The sequence below is a fragment of the Mus caroli genome, chromosome 10 (genome assembly GCF_900094665.2).
Source record: "Mus caroli chromosome 10, CAROLI_EIJ_v1.1, whole genome shotgun sequence".
Classification (NCBI taxonomy): domain Eukaryota; kingdom Metazoa; phylum Chordata; class Mammalia; order Rodentia; family Muridae; genus Mus; species Mus caroli.
This window is the reverse complement of record NC_034579.1, coordinates 118,466,957-118,480,140: the sequence shown is the minus strand read 5'-3', so window position 1 is coordinate 118,480,140 and position 13,184 is coordinate 118,466,957.

Below are 13,184 nucleotides of genomic sequence, written 5' to 3'. Positions count from 1 at the left end.
CCAGTTGTGCCAGCACCATTTGTTGAAAATGCTGTCTTTTTTTCCACTGGATGGTTTTAGCTCCCTTGTCAAAGATCAAATGACCATAGGTGTGTGGGTTCATTTTTTACAGTGCAAATGTGGCATATTCAGTTTAAGAGCAAATGTTGTTCATTTTATTTAATCTGGAAAAGAAATATCAGCATTATTTTGTTGCTTCTTCCTTGCTAAAACACTATTGCTAAAGACACACAACTTTGTCAAGTAAAAAAAAAAACTTCTGATGGCTGAGGTTTAGGGAAATATTTTAGCTCTTTAAACATTTGTTTGGAGTGTTGCATAGATGCAAAATGTGCAAATCTTAAGATCTGAGTTCAATAAAACTTTGCAATATGAATAACTCTATAATCAACATCTTCTGGCACATTCAATAATAGCACATGTGACTATTTTAAATTTAAATTAATTAAAATTAAATACAATGAAATATCCCATTCACTTTAATTTCCAGGCAAGTTGGAGTAACAGGGACCAGATTTATCCTTTCAACTAGAATAATAAGAAAATTAAAAAATTTTTTTGAATAAATGTTTTTCAAAACATTAATTCTCAGGCAAGAAAGAAGAGTGAATACTGAATACTGAGGGGGGAAATTACATGTGAGCCTGGTCGTTTCCTCAGATTACTGCTTGAAGGCTCCTGGAATGGGTACAGACAGGAGAAACCAAGGCAGGCTGAAAGGGATCCTGTGTTGAAGACAGACTAATATTCCCACAGTCCAAAGCGGAACAGCATTTGCAGGGCAGGAGGAACAGGGAGGCGTGAGTTTCCTCTTGGGAAAGCTAAACACCATGGTGTGTGTGTCAAACTTACTTAAGGCTACAGAGCCACTTAGACAATTTAGAACAAATGCTCATTCGGTTTTGTTCCGCTGTAGTGACACACCCAAGACTGGGTAATATGTAAAGATACACATTCACTTCTGTGAGTTCTGGGAGGCTGTGGAGTCCAAAATCAAGTAGCCACTATCTAGCAAGGGCTTCTGTGGGAGAAGGAAGGAAGGCAGCAGAGCACAGGGCAGCGACAGGGATCAGACTCACTTTTGTAACAAATCCATTCTCTGACAAAGACCTGACATGCATTACAATATTAATCTATTGATTCAAAGCCTCATGACATAACTACCTCTCACAAGTTTACCTTTTAAAAATGTAGTTGTAGTTTTTGGTTACATTGCTTTGGCTCCTGGTAGGTTACATGTATACCCACCAAGGAGCAATCTAGATTTGTGAATGAAAGATGCATGCGCGCGCGCGCGCACACACACACACACACACACACACACACACACATACACACACACACCAGTTAATTTTTGACATGCTGTGACTAGCTCAAAGATTGGACACTCCTAAACCTTCCCCTGCTTAGCAAACACTCTCCTCAGACTCCTGAGACTCTTAAACCTTCCCCTGAATCGCCAGGCCCAATTAGGGAAGCAGCCAGTGTGACCACTTAACCGAATTCTTTAAGGAGTTTGTTGTAGAAAGGCAGAGAGGTAGAGAACAGTAAAGAAGCATGGGGCGGCCATGGCCACGTGGAGAGAGGGGGTAAATGAGGGGAAGAGAGGGAGATGAGAGGTAGAGTAAGAGACAAGAAAGAGAGCAAGAGCTTAAGAGAGACAAGAGAGAGAGAAGGGGCCAATCATCTCCTTTTATAGTGGGCTGGGCTACCTTGTTGTTGCCAGGTAACTGTGGGGTGGGGCATACCTGACTGTTGCCAGCTAACTGTGGGACTGGAGTCCAGACAGAATACCAGGAGCTTGGCGCATTGCCTACGTGACTGATAGCCACAGGATTATGGAGCTGAGGGCTCATGGTACCAGGAGCCTAATGTTTGGGAGTGTAGCTTATGGTTCCATCCCTTGTGGAATTTTTTACTGGGTCTCCAGAGTAAGCCTTGCTCAATCAGAATGCAGACTGCCTTTCATGGCCCAACATCTCCTCCCTTTACTTTTTTTAAAAAAGAAGATAGAGGTTCCTGGAGTGACTGTGTGATTTGTGGTGAAAATTTGGGGTGGGGTGGAAGTATCAGAAGAAATCATGTAGGCCAGAGGAGTAACACAACTAAGGCAGAGTGGTAAGGAGGGTTAAGGGTAGGGGCTGGGAAGGCAAGGGATTATAGAGTCAATTAATTGTTCCATGGGTAGTACAGTTTGAGGGTAATAACATCAGTTTTGAATAGCAATTAATCTCGATAGACATTATGTTTTCCTTACTATCATTTAACTTTCCCCAAGTTCAGCAGCCTAACTTTGGCAACAGAGTTCATCTGTAGCTGGAAGGTCCCAAATCTGTCCTCTGTGAGGTTCAGAGTGACTCTTGGGATCTAAAAGTTCCATCCCTCTCTCTTCACCCAGCCACTGGCAGTGGGTTTTTTTTTATTCATTTATCAAAAACCAGTTGGGGACAAGGACCTTCAGCATTTGGACACGTAGATTCCAAGTTAATTCAAAGCATTAGAACCAACAAAAACAAAATCTTTCATTGGGGATCAAATTACCTACATATGAACTTCGTAAGGCACACCCAGACCATCGCGAGGGGCTAACACTGTTTAACAAATAATGAGGTGAGAAACTCCACAACTCACAAAGCAAAGGCCAGAACTGGCTTGGAGGCAAGGAAAGACTAATCCCAACCTGAGATAGACTGTCAGCAAAGAGACCAAGTAACAGAAGCACAATTTCAGACAGAAGAAGCAGGCTGTCCCTTGGAAACACAAGCAGATGTGGAGAAAAGCACAATTCTGTACACTTTGTAACTCTGAGAATAAAAAGTCTCTTCTCATTTTCATCAGAATTTCCATTTATGTACTTAAAGCAAAAATATCCACAGTGTAGTACGGCATCCTAAACACTGGTTAAGTGAACTGGAAGCCTGATGGCTGGGGATGGAGGGAGGAAGGAGAAGAAATGAAAGTTTACTCTTGCTCAGCATATAAGAGATGATGGACTACGCCTTGAAGGGAAAGTGTGGTGAGTGAAAATGCAGAGCTACAAACTCTAAAGTATCTGCTGAAGTAACATGACCTGAGATTGGCTCCCAGAACTCCTGCATGGCAACTCACAAAGTAACATGGTAGCCAGCCAATCATCCAGCCGCCCAGACACAATCAAAAGGAAGAAAAGTAGCAAGGAAAAAAAATAAAGTAAAAATGTAACAAGCATAAAACAAGTGATTATGTAAACCATTATGTAAACCTGACCATTGATACATTAAATACTAATGGTCTAAATACTGAAAAGTAGAGCTCGGGCGATTGAATAAGAAATTACATGTCACTTGTATCCAATTGTGTTAAGTATAAATGTGCAAATGAGCTAAAAGTTAAATGATATTAAACAAAAGATAGCAGGTGATATTTAAAAAAAAAAAAAAAAAAGCAAAACCAATACACTTCAAAAAGAAACATATCCAGATGCTCATTTGGAGATTGTAATGACCTTTCTCACCTCTTGGTAGAATACGGAACTGAGGGAGCATACCTAAAGAAGGGCACAGAAGACCTGCATAGTATCAATAATCAGTTCTGGCTAGATCAATACTCTTTACCCCCACACAAATCAGCTGATGAAATTACCACAGTAATTTTCAAGTGAGATCATATTCAGACTGAGAAAACCGGTTTCAAGTTATACAAATGTCAAGCTATACATATATGTTCTTTGTCCAGAATGGACTTAAATGAGAAATAGTAACATAAAAATATCTAAAAGCTTTAAAAATATATATCTTGGATGTGATTTAAAAATCACAGGGAAATTATAAATATTCTGAATAGAGGGAAAGGAAAACAGGCATATGCAAGTGAGTGGGGTGTAGGTGAGCTGAAGAGCTCCCTGCAGGGATTTTTAATAGCGCCAAACACTGATAAAAGAACAGAAGGAATCACTGGCCTGGAAACTCAGACTAAATCTCAAGGAATATGAGAGAGACAGAGACAGACAGGAAGAGAGACAGACAGAAAGACACAGAGAGCGAGAGAGAGAGAGAGAGAGAGAGAGAGAGAGAGAGACAGAGACAGAGACAGAGACAGAGACAGAGACAGAGAAAGAGACACAAAGACACACACAGAGACAGAGAGACAGGGGAAAGAAAGAAGGTAAGAAAGATAAAATGAAAAATTTAAAGCAGACAGGAGGGGCTAGAGAGATGGCACAGTGGTTAAGAGCACTGGCTGCTCTTACAGAAGACCTAAGCTTGGTTCCCAGAAACTCCTACATGGCAGCTCACAAACACCTGTACCTTCATTTCTAGAGATCTGACCCACTCTTGTAACCTCAGGGGCACCAGGCACGCTCGTGATACACATGATATACACGCACGAAAACATTCTATACAATAAGTAAATCTAAGAACAGCTTTTTGTTTTTAATCAGACAGAAGGGTAGAGAAGAGCAGTGAGGCTGGAAGATGTTTTCTAAGTACTGAATAAACTGAAAGACACCCAAGATTTGCAGGAAATGAGTGAAGGGAAAGTTTTCCAGTATTCAGATTAAGTTACTAATGTCACCAAAGAGTCTAAACATGTCCTAAATAATAAGGAAATGTTATCAGTTTTATTACAGTAAATTCAACAATGTAAATAAAACTGATAAATTCACTGGCAGAAGCAAATGGCCAAAGCTTATTTAAGAAGAAACAGATAATTTAAAAAGCTAGGCAGCTAATTAAGTCTTTGCTATTAGAACTTCCCACAACAGGTAGAAAGAAAGACCTCAGACTTAGATGACATCACTGGTGAAGTACACCAGACATTTAAATATCAATTGCACAGAAACCCATACAGAAACACAAAGAAAGGCTTCCTAACTCATGCTCTGGGCCAGCTCCACTCTAATATCAAACAAGACAAGTTCATTTCGAGAAAGATTATAGATCAATATCCCTAATGCTTATGGCTGTAAAGGTTGTAAGAGAAGATTTAGAGTTTGGATCCAACAATACAGTAAAGTGCTATACACAATGACTAAATGGGGATTATTTCCAAGATAACAAGGTTTATTGAACATTTGAAAATCAGTAAGTACAATTTACCATGTTAACAGACCCAAGGCAAAACAAAACCAACCCAGACATCCATCTTAATAGAGGCAGTGATACAAAAATGTCTGCTTGCGAGCCGGACAGTGGTGGCGTGTGCTTTTAATCCCAGCACTTGGGAGGCAGAGGCAGGCAGATTTCTGAGTTCGAGGCCAGCCTGGTCTACAGAGTGAGTTCCAAGACAGCCAGGGCTACACAGAGAAACCCTGTCTCAAAAATAAAACACCAAAAAAAACAAGCTAAACCAGAAAAACAAAAAACAAACAAACAAAAAAAAACAATAGAACTGCTTGCTCCTTCTATTGAACATGTACTTGAAGGTCTAATCAGTGAAATAGGGAATAAAACATCAAGACATATGTATATGTGCAGACATATGTACATTTACATATATACATAATTCTACATATGCACACACATATACACATATGCACACACAAGTCATGTGTACATGTACATGTATGTGTGTGCATATAGATGTACATATACATATATGTATACATACTTACACGTGTATACATGTACACACATGCATACATTTACTTATATGTATATGACCTATATTCTAAAAAACTTCCCTTTCTATTGAACATGTGCCTGTGGGTCTAGTCAGTATAACAGGCAATTAAATACACACACATATATGTATGTGTGTGTGTGTATATATATATACATATATATATACATACACATCTACATATATATATATACACACACACACAACACAAAAACACATTTATGTATACATCCCCACACACATACACACATGTGTGTATGTGGGGCAAGTAGACTATACCACCAGTCAGAAGAACTGGTAAGACTGATAATCTCAGACCCTGTGAACCTCAGAACTGAGAACGATAGGAGTGGAGCCAGACCCTGCCTACCTCTACTTGATCTGGAACACTGAACCACTGACAGTCTACTTAGAGATCCATGACAATCAGTCACAGAGGAAAAATGCTTGGAGTCCTTCCCCATGTAAGCAGAGCATCACTAACACCTCAAAGTAAGCCAATGGGCAACATCCACCCCTAAGTCCCACCCCAGTCCTCAATGTTTATAAAGTCCCTGTCCACGGGGAACAAAGCAAGCGCCCCTGTTATCTCACTGAGAATCATCTGAGAGTAGCTGGTTCACTGAGCCCTAACACTTGGAGAAGATTGCTTTCCGACTCATTGCTGGGCCTTGGACTGGCAGGCCAGGCTCACACCGCTGCTACTGCATTGGCATTGGCACTAGTGCTGCCCACGGACCTATGCTCCCTGCCCTACACAGGCCACCCAAACCTCCTGGCTTTTCTTTAAAGAGTTGTAACACTTCCAGCTTTCCAGACTCAGCAGAGACCCAGAGAACCTGTTCATCTTGGCTCCACCACAGCCTATGAGCATGTAGACATATACACATAAACATATATGTGACCTATATTCTAAAGACTATAAGCATGTGGCTGGAAAGAGGATAACACAAGCCCTAAACTCTGTATCTGGGCCAGAGAGATGACCTGGGTGCTGCATGAGCCACAGTGGCCTAAATTCCTCCCCACTGATACAGCCCCCTTCTCCTCCTCTGTCTGTATTTGTCTGTAGTTCTCTTTTAAGGATGCCCACTCTGACCATACAGTATGATTTTCTTCTCCTAAAGCCCTTAACTTATGGCTAGGGAGATGACTGAGTTGTTCACTGCACAAGTATGAGGATCTGAGTTCAGCCTTCCAGCACCCAGACAAAAAGCTAGCAGAGTTACATATTTGTAACCGGAAGACTGAAAAGGTAGAGACAGGAACATCACCAGAATTCACTGGCCTGCTGGCCTGCTTAGCAGAACCAGTGACCTGTGGGTTCAGTAAGAGATTCTGTCTCAAAAAATAAGGTGGAGAGCTGCTGAGAAAGATACCTAATGCTGACTTCTGTACACACACGCACACACCCAAATTCATATTCACCCTCTTCCTGAAATTCCTTCCAGATCCACCCTCTGCCCTGCATACCCAACTCTGTGTCCTCTTAAAAAAAAAAATGGCAGGAGGCATGGCTCAGTGGTTAAAAGCACTGGCTGCTCTTTCAGAGGTCCTGAGTTCAAACCCCAGCAACCACATGGTGGCTCACAACCATCTGTAATGAGCTTGGATGCCCTCCGATGCACTTTCTAATGTGTCTGAAGTGTACTCATATCAATAAAAAATGAAAAAAAAAGTCCAAAACACCCAAATCCATCAGTATTGCCCATAGTCTCATAGACTTGTGAATATTTGCTCTTCCCCAAGACTGTGGTCATCCTATTAAAGTCTACACTCTTAAAAAAATGAACCCCCTTCTTCCAAGAGTTGTCAACTGACAATAGCTCTCAACTAGGGGCAGGACTCCCTGCCTATCTCCCTTCTCCATTTGTATTTTGTCTGGTTGAGGTTCCATGGGTCTTGTACATGCTGTCACAACTACTGTGAGTTCGTATATACATCTGTCCTACGGCACGCAGAGAGAACAGTTTTCCGGTAGGCATCGGCTGCCGTGTGTTTCTCTGATCCTTCTGGTCCTTCTTCCACAACGATCCCAACCCCTGACCATCTGAGCAGTCCTCAATTTAAGGACAAGTACCTTACCGTCTCATATTCTCTGTGCCTTTGCCTGTCCTTGTGTTCTTTGCCTGTATGCTAACTGCCAGCTACTGCCAAAGGAAACTTCTCTAACAAGGGCCGAGAAGTGCCCCCAATCTACACGTAACAATACGTCAGTCATTCAGAGTCACTTTTCATACCATGCCCCTTTAGCAGAATAGTATTAGTAGGTCATCTCCTGCAGCTCCCTCCTCCCACATCCCTGTCTCCTCCCACATCCTGTCTCCTCCACATCCCTGTCCTCCTCCCACATCCCTGTCAAGAACCTGTCTAGCCACAGGTTCTTGCCTCAGATATCAGGGCCAGGTTGATTTTCATGTTGTAGAGCACACCTTAAATTTGATCAGAAAGTGATTGGCTACTCCCATGATGTTTATGCCACCATTAAACAAGTGACTATATCCTGCCTGGTCAGTAATGCTGTTCCTCTCAGAGTTCACACATGAGTGAGATTAAAATAGTTTGTGTTGTGTTCTAACGTATGAAAAGCAAAAACTGAAGCCCATATAATGTATAGGAGTTAATAGAAATTTAAATTATTTGGGCTCTTTTTTTTTTAAAGCAATTTTAAAGATGGATCTGTGTGATGATGAAAACCTTAATAAGCTTTTAAAAGCCGTGTGCCACAGAGTAAATGATCCCTCCAGAAACATTAGTAAGCTTTTAAAAGCTGTGTGCCACAGAGTAAATTATCCCTCCAGCGTTCTAATGGGTATGAACGCGTCACTGTGCACATCACATCCGGTAGTCAGTAGAACCAAACACCAAACACATTTCACGAAGCATCCATCCATGTTTTACCACAAGATATGTGACAAGTGTTGAGTGCTGGTATATCTGCCTCAAGATAGAGCCATATTCTTGTCACCTGAGGTGCTGGACCCACAGGATCATTTTCCCATGCCCAAGAGAACACAAAATGATCACATAAAACTCAATGTCTTGACTATCAACAGTGACCTTCTACGGGGAGTTATTTTTTAATATAGGTCAGATAAAACATAAATCTTAAAAGTTTTAATTTCTTTTCCCTTGAAATTACAGAACTAAATTTTATACAGAGAAGTCAGAGGGTTTATTTTTTTTTAACCAATTATGCTTAAAGGAATTATTCCTTCCCAATTCAGTTTTCTTAGAGATTTAAAAGGATCTTCTATAGTTGGGCTTGTGTGCATTTCTTCTACCTTTAATGACTTGCTCTTGGAAAGCAGGAGCTAAAATACAGCTACTGCTGTATGTGTAATCAGCCAAGAAGGCTGACAGTCAAATGCTACAGATGTCAACTGTCCTGTGCTGCAAAGGGCGAGTACCACTTTATGCTAGACCTCATCTTATTCATAGCAGACATTACTGACATGGGACAGAGTGACTGTGGGAGGAAACATGGATGATCGATTGATCATACCTAGAACAATAGGTGTCACTCTTCCTCCTGGATACGGCTGCCTGTTTGCTCTGAAAGGAGCTAAAGAGTCCAGCTTTACTGTTGCTGTGTAGATGCCATCCCAAGTGCTCACACATTAGCATAAATAGCAAAGAGTGTCTCCCTTGTTGCTTATAGACAATAATCACCCACTTTGCAAATTGCTGATAGTTAAGAGCACAGCCATTAACATTTGTTGAGCAGGCCCTGGGTACCGAGGGCAGTACCAAGAAGAAAGGGGAGGAGAAAGTCATGGCAAAATGAAGGGCCGCTTCATAAGCTCAGAAAAATCCTAAGTTAGCTTTTGTTGTTTGTTCGTTTGCTTGCTTAGTGCTGGAAAGGGCACCTTCAAAAGTTTCCATTTTATAGTCAGGAAAAAACTGTCAAGAGAGGGTGACATTGTAGGCCTTGTATCCGAAACCTTAGAGATGTCTCAGGTCTGAACATTGTTGTCACTTAGGAAAGGCTACGGAGCATGAGGAAGCCTTAAATTGTTCCCTGACAACAGTGGGACACAGCAATCTGAGCCAACCCTTGAGGTCTGACCTACTCTGCTGAGAGAGCATGTGTCTTCTTTGTTTAAAAAAAAAAAAGGAAGAAAAGAAAATATTCACCTTCTTTAGATTCACCTTCTTCTTTAGTAATAACTTTATAGGTTGGACAAATATTCTCTGCTTTACAAAGGAAGGAGAACCAAAATTATCACTTAGCTGGAATTATGTATGTATACATATTGTGTAACAGACACACACACACACACACACACAAAACCTATGTTGCAGAAAGTGGTGCTTTGAAAACATCTTTTCTTAAAATTAAGGTGGTTAGCCTAACAACATAATGATTTAGACATGATGAAGCATTTCATAACAGAGGAAAAGAAATAGATGGATTAATAAATGGCCTAAAATATAATGCTAGAGCAACTAAAACTGATAAGTCTCTTCCCCAGTCAAATTTAGGGTAGACCATTATTTAAATTTTAAAAAAAAGGCTGAAGGGACTGCTGATGGCAACCTCTCAACCTGGTATGGAGATGACTTACTACCATCCCAGCCAACATGGGAGAGATAAGCCAGAGGCTTGACTGAGAGTAGTAGGAAAATTGTTTGAACCAGATTAATACCTCAGGATTAAGTTAAACAGCACACCTGGAAACATTTGCAAACTTTATTATTAAGCATTTCATGGTTGATATATAAATGTTGTTTATATGCTCATTAAAGACTAACATTCTAAAAGACTGAGCAAAGAAATATTGAATAACAAATTCAGACACTCACAGAAAGAGGCAATAATCATATAAACGTGCAGTTTGGGGTTGGGGAGACGTTTCAAAACTCCTTTTAAGGATGAAGTGAATTCTCATGAGGAAAGGCCTTCAGGTTCCTTGGACTCTGAGATGTAACACACCTAAGTACTCAGGAAATACCCAGACACAGGTGATTTAAAGCAAGCTGGTTACTCAAACTAGCCTAACTGGCAAGCTTTTGATTCAAGTGACCCTGGGTTCAGTATATAAGGTAGTGTAGAATTGGAAGGATGGAGCCAAGAAATGCAAATGACCAACGTCTCGGGCAATAGCCAACTTTATTCAGAGCATCAGACAATTCATGCTCTGAAGGTTAACAAAGGTCACATGAGTAAAGTTCCCATGAGTGCAAGCTGTTCCTAATCCAAGGACAAGGTAAGCCATGTTTTTCTATAGAGGCATCTAAACAAAGAACAATAGCCAGTTGTGGTGAATAATCTGAAGTGAATTCACTCCTATCCTCTACACTTCCAAGAACAATCCTGAAAACAACTGATGTCACAAGACTCACCTGGTCTTGGAGAATTCCCACAAGCACTCAGAATTCTCCTCACACGACCCCATTCTTGGACCATGCTCCGAAAGTGAATGATTGACAAAGATATTCAATATTAGCCTTGGACCACCATGAGTAAACACACACACACCTATACACATGTGCCCCAAAATACACATACACACATGCATGCATACTATGTATACATACACAGAACAAAAACAACAACAACAAAAAAAAGCAAAACAAAAAAACATAAGTCCATTACATTTCAAGTTAACTCAGTAAATGTTAAGACCCAGGATTATCTGGAGATGACACTTCACTCTCTGCTCCTCCAGAAATCTGGAGTTCCATTCCCAGCACCTATGTGGTGGATCACAATCATCTGTAACTCAAATCTCAGGGGATCCAATGCCTTCTTCTGGCCTCCAAGGGCACCAGGCACACGCATGGCACACATACAAACATGCAGGTAAAGAGTCTATACACACAACAAACAAACAAACAACAACAATAAGACCTTAGAAAACAGGCTCGACTACAAGCTAATTCTTAACATAGAATCCGTTCTCCGTTTGACAGCTTAGATCGTGAGAGAGTATTTAGGTTGTTTTTCATGTTCCCTTGGCTGCATTATAAAGACGCGGATAGGATTACATCACTTTATCTCCTTCATAGGGTTATTATGTAGATCAAATGATGTTATCCGCTTTCAGGGTACTAAAAACTCTTTGGCATAGGCACTAAAGAATCTCAGCTAAATTAAAATAACAGCAAATTCTTTCATAGTTCAAGTTATCAAATATATAGACAATACTTCTAATAAAACTTGAGAAATTGAAATGTCACATACATACAAACAGCTCAAATTCAACTTAGTGGGTTCCTTTTTTTTTTTTTTTAAGGGGATTGTTCAGATGTTCAGAGCACTTGTTGCTCTTGCAGAGAACCCAGACTCTACTCCCAGTAGTTACAGAAAGGCTCACAATAACTCCAGTTCCAGGGGATCCAAAGACCCCTTGTGACCTGCATCAGTCCCAGGCATGCATATAACTCTGCCGAAAGGTTTTTATCCTTCCCATAAATAATCAATATGCTCTTGGACATACTGACATATAAAACTATAGAGAATTAAAAGCAATTAGATGAAGTAATGGTACTTTATTTTAAAAGGTCACATGGGACATATTAAAAGTTTGAATTTTTCTCTAAGCGTAGCTGCACTGCTGTTCTTGGCTGTAGGTCCTCCGTGCATCTGTGAGAATGCCTCTTAGATCTTACATAGTCCTCAGCATAGCATTAGAATGCCTGCTGCAGTCTCGGTGGTGCTGGAAGCTAGGGAGAATACGGAAAGTGTTATAATACTCACTTGTAGAGAGAATAAGAAAATATATGAAAGCTACAACTTGCCCTCCTCTCTCCACACGCAAAAGGTAACTGGTAGGTTCCATTAGCTTTCTCGAAACAGAAGTGGGTCTAGGAGAACAATTCTGTTCCTGAGCCCTTCTGCCCTCAGCCATTAATTGTGGAAAATATAAGTCACAAGTGCATGGCTTGCTGCTGCAGTCTACACCAGGAGTGGGGGAGAGAGGCTTCGTCTCTTTAAATTACTCCCAAGGAACTGAGCACATGTCTAGCCACCGTCTTTTCTTTTACAATTTTCCAAATAATGAGTCCTCTAATTGCTTCTGCTGGAACCCTTGGCCACCAGTATTTTCCCTCCTTCCCTCCATTCTGCCCACATGCTCACAGATCTGAGCATACTCCATCTTTTTTTTTTTTTTTTTTGGTCTGTATTTGATGAAGGTCTGGTTTTTACCCTTCAAGGTCTAATTGGTGAATTGAATCACACAACTTGCTTTGCTCAATCATCCAAGGAGTGGTTTAGGAGCTGGAGAAGCATTGTATCTGCAACTGAGCTATCCACCTGTGCTGACAGCGTGGAATTTACTGCTGCACTGAAAGCCTTACAACCCACACCTCGGAAATCCCACCTTCTCCTGAGCTGCGTTATCACAGAGCATTTGTCAGGCAGCCAATTATGAAAGTCCCTAATTGATTTACATTAGCATCTGTAGAACAAAGTGGGAGAGGGGAGGGGAGTCCAGGGTCCTGGTCTAACTTCCTGAGTCCCTGGGAGACACTGCAGGATTGCATAGACACTGGGGTCCTCTTTCTTTCTTCTTCTTCTTCTTCTTCTTCTTCTTCTTCTTCTTCTTCTTCTTCTTCTTCTTCTTCTTCTTCTTCTT